Source organism: Acinonyx jubatus, chromosome A1 (assembly GCF_027475565.1).
Source record: "Acinonyx jubatus isolate Ajub_Pintada_27869175 chromosome A1, VMU_Ajub_asm_v1.0, whole genome shotgun sequence".
Taxonomy (NCBI): domain Eukaryota; kingdom Metazoa; phylum Chordata; class Mammalia; order Carnivora; family Felidae; genus Acinonyx; species Acinonyx jubatus.
In genome coordinates, this window is record NC_069380.1 from 106,288,201 (window position 1) to 106,299,742 (window position 11,542).

Below are 11,542 nucleotides of genomic sequence, written 5' to 3' on the forward strand. Positions count from 1 at the left end.
TTTAAGACAAACAACTTTTGTCTTCACTTATTTTCCTTATTGATTGTGTTTTCTATGTTACTGATTTCTGGTCTGATATTTATCCTTTCCTTTTTGTATGCTTATTTTGGATTTCATTTACACTTCTTTTTTGGGTTTGTTTTTGTTTATTAAGGTAGAAGCTGAAGCCATAGTTTTAGTATCTCTTTATATACAAATAGATATTTCATACTATAAATTTCCCTCTAAATCCTGCTTTAGTTCCATTACACAAATTTTGATGTGTTCCCTGTTCTCTTTTCATTAAAGATAGTTTCTCATTTCACTTGTAATACCTTCTTTGATCCATGGATTATTGAGAACTAAGTTTTCTTAGTTTCTGAATGTTTAGAGATATCCTTCTGTTATTGAAATTAAATCCATTTTTGTCAGTGACCATACTTTGTCTGACTTGAATTATTTAAAATTGATTGAGACTTGGCTATAGTTTAACTGGTAAATATTCTATGTATAGTTAAATGCAAACTGTATTCTTTTGTTGTTGGGGGAGTATTCACCCTTCCTGATATTCTTTTTTTTGTTTGTTTGTTTATTTTTGAGAGACAGAAACAGAGAGAGAGAGAGAGAGAGAGAGAGAGAGAATGAATGAATAAATGAATGAATCCAAACCAGGCTCCAGGGTTTGAGCTGTCAGCACAGAGCCCAATGTGGGGCTCAAACTGATGGACTGTCAGATCACGACCTGAGCTGAAGTCACATGCCCAACCCACTGAGCCACCAACACACCCCTCACCCTTCCTGATTTTCTATTCCATTAATCATTGAAAGTGGACTGTTAAAATCTCTGACATCTAAATATGTATTTGTCGATTTCTCCCTGCATTTTTATCAATTTCTGCTTCATGTGTTTTAAAGCTCTGTTATCAGATGCATAAATGTTTAAAATTATTTCCTCTTGATAAAGCAACCCCTTTATCATTATAAAATGACCTTCTTTTACCCAGATAATATTTTGCTCTGTAATCTACTTTGAGCGTAGACTCTAATCTGTGATTACTGCTAGCTTAACATTAAATATCTTTTTTAAAATGTTTATTTTTGAGAGAGAGTAAGAGAGAGAAAGCACACATGTGCAGGGGGAAGGGCAGAGAGAGAGAGAAAGAGGGAGACAGACAATCAGGAACCATAAGCACAGAGCCTGATGCAGGGCTTGAACTCATGAACTGTGGGATCATGACCTGCGCTGAAATTAAGAGTCGCATATTTAATCAACTGAGCCACCCAGGTGCCCCAACATTAAATATATTTTACCATTGATTTTCTTTGTGGTATTATGTTTAAAGAGTATTTCTTGGGCAGCATATAGTTGAGTGTCATCTTTTCAACCAATCTGACAATCCTTGCTTCCCCCCCCCATTTTTTCCCTTTAATCTTTTATTCCATTTTTAAAATTATAATTCCAGTGTAGTTAATATACAGTGTTATATTAGTTTCAGGTATACAGTACAGTGATTAAACAGATTAAACAGATCCATATATTTACTCAGTGCTCAGTAAGATAAGAGTACTCAGTCCCTTTCAACTATCTCACCCATTCCCCCATCTGCTTGTTCTCTATAGTTGAGTCTGTTTTTTGCCTTATCTCTTGCTCTTTTTTCCCTTTGTTCACTTGTTTCTTTTCTTAAATTCCATATTTGAGTGACATCATATAGGAGGTGTCTTTCTCTAACTGGCCTATTTCACTTAGCTTTATACTCTCTAGAACCATCCATGTTGTTGCAAATGACGAGGCTTCATTCTTTTTTATGGGTGAATAATATTACCTTATATATATAAACCACATCTTTTTTATCCATTCAACTTTAGATTGACACTTGGACTGCCTTAATAGTTTGGCTATCTTAAATAATGCTGCAGTAAATACAGAGCTGCTTGTATCCCTTTGAATTAGTGTTTTCATATTCTTTGGGTAAATACCCAGTAGTATGATTACTGGATCATAGGGTAGTTCTGTTTCTAATTTTTTGAGGAACCTCCAAACTGTTTACCAGAGTGGTTATACCAGTTTGCATTGTTATCAACAGTGCATGAGGGTTCCTGTTTCTCCACATCCTCATCAACAATTACTGTGTCTTGTGTTTTTGATTTTAGCCCTTCTGACAGATGTGAGGTGGTATCTCACTACAGTTTTGATTTGCTTTCCCTGACAATGAGTTATGTTGAGCATCAACATCATAAGCATCATGTGTGTGTTGGCCATCTGGATGTCTTCTTTGGAGAAATGTCTGTTCATGTCTTCTGCCCATTTTTAAATCAGATTATTTGCTTTTTGGGTATTGAGTTGTATAATTTCTTTACATATGTTGGGTATGTTGTTTGCAAATGTCTTCTCCTATTACATAGCTTGTCTTAGTTTTGTTGGTTGTTACCTTTGCTGTGCGCAAGCTTTTTATTTTCATATAGTCCCAATAGTTTACTTTTGCTTTTGTGTCCTTTGCCTCTGGATATATAACTAGAAAGATACTCCCTTTTTTTTTGTATGAAATTTATTGTCAAATTGGTTTCCATACAACACCCAGTGCTCATCCCAACAGGTGCCCTCCTCAGTGCCCATCACCCACTTAGAAAGGTATTCTTACAGCAATGTCAGAGAAATTACTGGCTGTGCTTTCTTCTAGGGTTTTTTTTTTAATGGTTTCAGATATCACATTTAGGACCTTAATCTATTTTGAGTTTATTTTTGTGTATGGAGTGAGAAAGTGGTCTAGTTTCATTTTATTGCATGAAGAGGTCTGATTTTCCCAGGATCATTTGTTGAAGACACTGTATTTTTCCCATTGCATATTCTTGCCTCTTTGGTTGAAGATTAATTGACCATATAATTGTGGGTTCATTTCTGGGTTTTCACTTCTGTTCCATTGATTTGCATGTCTATTTTTGTGCCATTACCATACTGCTTTGGTTACTACAGCTTTGTAATATAACTTGAAGTCTGGAATTGTGATACCACCAGTTTTGTTTTTCTTTTTCAAGATTGCTTTGACTCTCCTTGGTTTTGTGGTTTCATATAAATTTTAGGATTGTTTGTTCTAGTTTTGTGAAAAATACTATTGGTATTTTGATAGGGATTGCGTGAAATGTGTACATTGCTTTGGGTAGTGTAGACATTTTAACACTACCTATTCTTCCAAACCATGAACATGGAATGTTTTTCTATTTCTTTGTGATTGTCTTGAATTTTTTTCATCAGTGTTTTCATAGTTTACAGAATACAGGTCTTTCATTACTTTGATTAAGTTTATTTCTAGCTATTTTATTATTTGTGGTGCAGTTGTAAATGAGATTGATTTCTTAATTTCTCTTTCTAGTGCTTCATTATTAATATATAGAAATGCAATAGATTTCTCTACATTGATTTTGTATCTTATTACTTTACTGAATTTATTTATTGGTTCTAGAAGTTTATGGTACAGTCTAGATTTTCTCTATATAGTAACATGTCATCTACATATAGTGAAAGTTTTACTTCTTCCCTAACAACTTGGATGCCATTATTTATTTAGTTAGGTATCTGATTGCAGTGCTAGAATTTCCAGTACTATGTTGAAGAAAAGTGGTAAGAATGGGCATCCTTATTGTGTTCCCAGTTTTAGGGGAAAAGCTCTCAGTTTTTCACCATTGAGTATGATATTAGCTGTGAGTTTTTCATAAATGGCCTTCATAGCTCATGTTGAGCTATGTTCCCTGTACACCTACTTTATTGATGGTTTTTATCATGAATAGATGTTGTACTGTGTCAGATACATTTCTGCATTTATTAAAGTGATCATATGGTTTTTATTTTTCTCTTATTGATGTGACATATCATGTCAATTGATTTGCAAGTATTACCACCTTTGTATCACTGGAATAAATCCCATTTGATCGTGGTGAATGATTCTTTTCATGTATTGTATGATTTAGTTTTCTAATATGTTGTGGATTTTGCATCTGTGTTCATCAGGGATATTGGCTTGTAGTTCTCTTTTTTTGTTGAGTTTTTATCTCACTTTGGTATCAGGGTAATGCTGTCCTCATAAGATGAATTTGGAAGTTTTCCTTTCTCTTCTAGTTTTTAGAATAATTTGAGAAGAATAGACATTAATTCCTGTTTAGATGTTTGGTAGAATTTACCTACGAAGCTGTCTGGTCCTGGACTTCTGTTTGTTGGGAGTTTTTTTTATTACTAATTGAATTTCCTTGCTGTTAATCCATCTGTTCAAATTCTCTTTCTTCCTGTTCCAGGAATGTATCAATTTCTTCTAGGTTGTCCAGCTTGTTGGCATATAATTTTTCATAATATTTTCTTACAGTCATTTGTATTTCTGTGGTGTCAGTTATTTTATTATTTTTTTTTGATAAATCTGGTTAGAGGTTTATCAATTTTGTTGATCTTTTCAAAGAACCAGCTCTTGGTTTCATTGATCTGTTATATTGTTTTTTTAGTTTGTAGATCATTTATTCCTGCTCTAATCTTTATTATTTCCTTCTTTCTACTGGTTTTGTGTTTGTTGGTTCTTTTTTTAGTTCCTTAAGATGTAAGGTTAGGTTGTTTGACATTTTCTTGCTTTTTGAGATAGGGCTGTATTAGTATAAACTTCCCTCTTAGAATTGCCTCATCCCAAAGATTTTGTAGTGTTGTGTTTTCATTTTCATTTTTCTCCACGTAATTTTTGATATTCTTTGCTTTCTTGCTTGACCCATTCATTGTTTAGTGACATTTATTTATTTTTTAAATAGGCTCTTTACTTGTAGCCCAACATGAGGCTTGAACTTACAACTCTGAGATCAAGACCTGAGCTGAGATCAAGAGTCAGATGCCTAACTGAATGAATCTCCCAATTGTCCCAAATAGCATGTTATTTAACCTTCATGTATTTGTGTTCTTTTCAGAATTTTTCTTGTGGTTGATTTCTAGTTTCATAGTGTTGTGGTCTGAAAAGATGTATTGTATGACTTTGATCTTTATGACTTTTTTGAGACTTGTTTTGTGACCTTATACATGATCTGTTATGGAGAAGGTTCCATTGGAACCTTCCATTGAACACTGGAAGGTTCCATTGAACATTGGAAAGAATGTGGCAGTGCCTGAGTGGCTTAGTCACTTAAGCGTCCAACTTTGGCTCAGGTCATGATCTCATGGTCTGTGGGTTCAAGCCCTGTGTCGGGCTCTGTGCTGACAGCTCAGAGCCTGAAGCCTGCTTCAGATTCTGTGTCTCCCTCTCTGTCTGTCTCTCTCTCTCTGTCTCTGTTTCTCTCTCTCTCTCAAAAATAAATAAACATTTTAAAAAATTTTTAAAAGAAAAGAATGTGTATTCTCGTGTTTTAGGATAAAATGTTCTGAATATATCTGTTACATCTATCTGCTCTAATGTGGTATTCAAAGTCACTCTTTCCATGTTGATTTCCTGTTTGTGTGACCTGTTAATTTATGGAAGTGGGGTATTAAAGTCCTGTGATATTATTGTATTACTATCTTGCTTCTGTGTTGGGTGCATAAATATTCACACATTACATCTTCTTGTTGGATTATCCCCTTTATTATTATTTGTTGTTCTTTTTTTGTCTCTTGTTACAGTCTTTGTTTTAAGGTCTATTTTGTCCAATATAAGTATTGCTACCCTGGCTTTCTTTTGACATTCACTTGCGTGGTAAGTGTTTCTCCATCTCTTCATTGTCAGTCTGCATGTGTCTTTAGGTTTGAAATGAGTCTGTCATAGGCAGCATATAGATAGGTCTTGTTTTCTTAACCATTCTGTCACCCTACATCTTTTGATTGGAGCATTTGGTTCATTTACATGCAAATTAATTATTGATAGGTATTTATTACCATTTTGTTACTGGTTTTGTAGTTTTTGTAGTTCTTCTGTGACCTTTTCTTATGGTGTGCTGGCTTTCTTTAGTGATATACTGTGGTTCTTTATTATTCATCTTTTGTGTATCCATTACTGGTTCTTTAATTTGTAGTTACCATTAGGTTTGTACATAACAACTGCATATAGTAGTCTTTGTTAAGGATGGTCACTTAAGTTTGAACCCATTCTTTACTCCTCTTACCACCTTCCCTGCCACCCCAACATTTTAGGTATATGGTGTCCTAGTTTACATATTTTATTCTGTGAGTCCCTTGACTGATTTTTACAGATATACTTCTTTTTACTGCTTTTGTGATTCCTACTTTTGTTACTCTTCTTTACAGTGTTTCCTTTCCACACAAAGAATCCCCGCCAGCATTTCCTGTAGGGCTAATTTAATAGTCATAAACTCCTTTAGCTTTTGTTTGTCCTGGAAACTCTTTAACTCTCCTTTTCTTCTGAATGATAGCTTTCCTGGGTAGAGTATTTATGACTGCACTTTTTTTTTTTCCTTTCAGCACTTTGAATCTATAATGTCGCTTCCTTTTAGTCTGCAAAGTTTCTGTTGAAAAATCTACTTATGGGGTTTCCTTTTAGGGTTTCTCTTGTATGTAACTGTCTTCTTTCATCTTGTTGTTTTTTAAAATTCTCTATCATTGGTTTTTGCCATTTTAATTACTATGTGTCTTTGTGTGAAGCTCCTTGGGTTGATTTTGTTGGCGGATCCTGTGCTTCCTGGATCTGGATATCTGTTTCCATCTTCAGATTACCGAAGTTTTTGGCTATTATTTCTTCAAATAAATTTTCTGCCCACTTTAATCTCTGTTTTTCTTCTAAGATTCCTATAATGGGAATATTAATATGCTTGATGAGTCACTGAGTTACCTAAGTCTATTCTTATTTTGTATCTATTTTTTCTATTGTACTACCTGCTCAGCTTGATTACTTTCCATTAGTCTGTCCTCCACGTCACTTACTCATTCCTCTGCTTCTTCCAACCTGCTATATATTCTATCTAGTGTATTTTTACTTTCATTTATTGTGTCCTTCATCTCTGATTGGTTATTTTTTAATCTCCTTGTTCAGGGTCTCACTGATGTCTTCCACTCATCTCTCAAGTCCAGGGAGTATATTTATGATCATTATTTTAAATTCTCTATCAGACGTACTATTTATATCCAATTCTTTTAGATCTCCTGTTGTGGCTTTGTCCTGTTTTTTCACTGAGGACATATTCCTCTCCTCATTTCATCTAATTCTCTGCATCTGGTTCTTTGTGTTTGGAAATTCATCTATTTCTCCTGCTCATTATAGTAATAACCTTATGAAGAAGAGTTCTTGTAGTACACTGCAGTGCCATGTCCCCTGTTCACCAGAACCTGGTGCTTTAGGTTTTTTCCTATGTAAGTTGTATGTGCCCTGCTGTTATGTTCTGGCTGATTTTTCTTCCAGTCCACTCATCTGCAGTGGCTCTCTTTGCTTATTGTGAGCAATGTTTGATCCCTGGCTGGGATTGGTTACATAGTTTTAATAAGGTATGTGCCAGTCTGCTTATAAAATAAGACCTTCCCCTCCTGCCACTTGGACCAGGGGTGCTTCGGCCCATCCACAGTGTGTGCCTGGGTGGGGTGTACACTTTTAACAAGGTGTGGGTGGGGTTCAACAGGGCTCCCTGCTGGCACCAGACCAAGGCAGGTGAAATGTACAGGTGGAGAGACATTGTATTGGCAAGGTTTGTGTCAGTCCTCTGGTGGAGTGGACCAGCATTACCAGGACCAAGGCAAATGTGACTAGAAATGGAAGATCCCCAGAAGTTCATGGGTGACAGGGCTTGGTGTAAGCAAGTTAGGTAGTGTGTGTGGGTGCTGTGCTGCTCCCCGCAGGTGGCTCTGAATTTATGCTGCAAGTCAAGGGAGGGAAATGGTGACTGCCAGCTCCTTTGTTACTGGAGGAGTCTTCCTGTGAATCCTGACCCTCCAGACACTCTGTGAGATGAGTAAATAATTCTCCCTCCCATGTGTTCCAGGCATTTTTCAAATTGCTGGTTGTACACTATATTTCTGCAGATTGTTTGTTGTGCTTTCTCTTTAAGGGCAGTCACTCAACTTCCCATCTCCCTTGGGACCCTCCCAGAACCAAGCTGGTTTATTTTTGAAATTCCAGGCTTTAAGTCCCATTGGTTGTAAGAACTCATGAAATTTGGCACCTCTTGCTTTCTTAGCCAAATGTTAGGGGGATTCATCTTCCCTGTGTGGGCTGCTTGGTGTGATAGTCTGTTTCTCTCACTTATCTGTGTCTACAGGTCCCTCCCTTGTGTGGATACTGTGGTCCCTTTAGCTTACCACTGCATGTCTGCCCTTCCTACTGTCTTTGATGTGTCCTCTTCTCTACCTTTAGTTGTGGAGTTCTGTCAGTTTTCATGTAGTATTCTGGACTATTTATACTGATATGAATGTTATCTAGTTACATCTGTGGGACCAGGTGAAGTTAGGGTCCTCTTACTCAACCATCTTCCCAGCCTCCCATTCCCTGATAGTCCTTGCTTTTTGATGGGAATGATTAGATTAGTTATATTTCATGTGATTATTAATATGGTTAAGTTAAAATCTAGCATGCTACTAATCTACTGTCATGCTGTTATTTCTGTTCTTCTCTGCCTTCTTTGAATTAATTTTATTAGTATTTTGTTTCTCTTCTTTGTTATTTTATTAGCTATAACATTTTTGGTATTATGCTTATAGTTGTTTTGGGGTTATATAGTATCCATCATTGATATATCACAATCAGCCATCAAATAGATGTTATGCCACCTCATTTATGATGTATGGACCTTAAAACTGAATATATCCATCTCTCCTTGCCTGACTTTTGTACCTTCATTGTCATATATTTTTCTTCTCCATGTGTTCTAATTCCCTCAGTGCATTGTTATTCCTTTTACATTAAGCTGTCAGTAATCTTTCAAAAATATGTAAATAATAAGAATATATTTTATTGGTACCCATTGAGTTATTTCTGGTATTTTCTCTTACTTTTGTAAATTCATATTTTCATTTGGTTATCATTTTCCTTCTGCTCTAAGGACATCTTTAAACATTTCTTTAATTGCAAGTCTTCTTGTGATAATTCTTTGAGATTTTGTGTGATTAAAAAAACCTCACTTTTTTCTTATCTTTTAAAAATATTTGCTGGAAATCTAAATCTAGAGTGACAAGTATTCCCCCGTCCCACCTCAGACCTTTAAGATGTTATTCTCTTGTCTTCTGGCTTGCCTTACTTCCAATGAGCAGGATGCTGTCATCTCTATTTCTTGTCATGTGTATATACTGTATATTTTCCCTCTGGTTAATTGTAAGATTATTTCTTTACCTCTAGTTTTAAGCAGTTTAATTTAGATGTGCTTTGATGTAGTTTTGGTTCTTTTGCTTCTGGTGATTTAAGCTTTTTGGGTCTGTGTGGTTGGTAGTTTTAATTGAGATTGAAATTTTCAAGCATTATTTGTTCAGTACATGGTTTTTTCCTTCTCTTTCTACTTTTTCTTCATGAACTATGGGCACATATATATTAGGCAATTCAAAGTTGTCCAACAACTCACTCACACACTGTTTATGTATTTTTATTTTTCTATTTTATTTTGTACAGTTTTTTTTTTTTTTTAGTTTTTAAGTTCACTAATCTTTTTGGCAGCAGTGTCCAATTTGCTATTAATCATAGCCTGTGTGTGTGTGTGTGTGTGTTTTATCTTTGATATTATTATTTTCATCTCTAAAAGTACAATTTGGGTCTTTTTAAAGAATACATATCTCTCATCTCTTTTTAATAAGTCATTATTTCCTATGGTTTTTTTTAAGTTATAAAGTACAGCTATAAACCTGTTTTAATGTTCCTGTCTACTAGTTTTATTATCTTTGTTATTACTCTGTCACTTTCTCTTGATTTATTTTTCTCCTTCTTATGTACCATATTTTCCTTCTTCCTTGTTTTTTTTGCCAGTAATTTCTCGTTGAATGGTAGGCATTGTGAATTTTAACTTTTTTGGTGCTGCATATTTTGTGCTATATTTTTGTAATTGAGATTTATCACTTTGGCTGAAGCAAGACCATTGCTGTTTGTTTCCTCTCCTTTTTTTCCCCATGATGCTTTCTCTTTGTTCATATAGTGTCCTCGTACACCTGTGCTAATGAGTCCTCAACTGAAGACTTGAAACCTCTGTAGGTTTCCAGAGTTTCTGTTGGTGTAGCCCTCTTGTCTCTGGAATTCTACTATATATGTCATAGCTGTGTAGGACTCACAACTCTGTTACCTCACCTCAGGGAACCAAGACACTATTAGCTTCCCACTCTTTGTACATGAACTGGATTCTTTATCCAGGATGTAAATTCTGGCAGTTGTAGGCCTCAGCTCATTTATTTCCTTCCTTTCAGGAATTACTGTCTTTCATTTCCTGATGTGTTATATATTGAAAACCATTCTTTTGTATATTGTGTTTTAGTTTTAACTTGTTTCTTATTTTTTGGTGAATCTGGGTAGAAGTAGAAATTGTATGTTTTTATTTTGATTTAACTTGTTGGGTGCTCTGCAGCTATGGCTTGATTTTTTTCCTTCAGTTTCGAAATTTCTCCACCATTTCTTTTCCAGTCTTGTTCCTACCTATCTTCTATCCCTTTTTCTCTGCCATTCCAATTACACACATACATATATTGCAATTTTTCTTTCTATCCCCTGGGTCTTTTACTCTTTCTTCTGTATTTTTCTTTACTTTTTTTCTTTTCTTTTTAAAAAATCTTTGCATACTTATTGCTAGAAAATTTCTGTTGATTATTTCCAGTAAGTGAATAATTATTTTTATAATATGCTATTAAATCCATTTTTAGAGTTATTACTGTTGAGATTGTATTTTTCAGTTCTAGAATTTAGACTTTCTTTTCCAGTTTTCTCCTGTAAGCCTTATTTTATTTTCATCTTATCTCCTTGAACATTGTAACTACATTTATTTTAATTATAGGCTTTGTGCCTTCATTATCTGTATTCCATGAGCATTCATTTTTATTGTCTGTTGTTTCTCTTCTTTTATATTTATGTTGTTTTATTCCTCATAGGCCACTTTAATTTTGAATGGCAGTCACACATGTAGTATGAAAACAAAATGTAGAAATAATTTTAAGTTTTGGATGATGTTCTTCCTTCAGAGGAATGTATTTGCTTCTGACAGGTAGCTCAAGCAAGTCAAAGTCATAGAGCTAGTATGTTTCCACATTTATGCTTATTCCCATGTTAAATGACCTCAGCACAGAGAGTGGAGACATGTGAGGTGCCTCTTCTTACGTTCTGACTCTAATTTTGTTCCACTAGCATGCGGTTGTCAAAATCATACCTCAGCTTTTCAGCTTCTCAACCTCTTCTCAATTTAACAAGTAGCATTTGGAGAAATGTAGCTCCAAATGCTGGACTCCCCTCACTGCCTTCTTTTGGGTCTAGGTTTCAAAATTTTTAGTGCCTTGTTGGGTCTCCAGTGCCTTCAGCAGATACTTTTAATATTTTGTCCAGTTACTAGTTATTCTCTCTGGGACTATTGGTTTGAATTACCTTGCTTGTGATTATTAGAAGAGGAAGTTCCATTCTTACTCTCATTATATTAGTAAGTATCTGTAACCCTTTGATCAAGATAA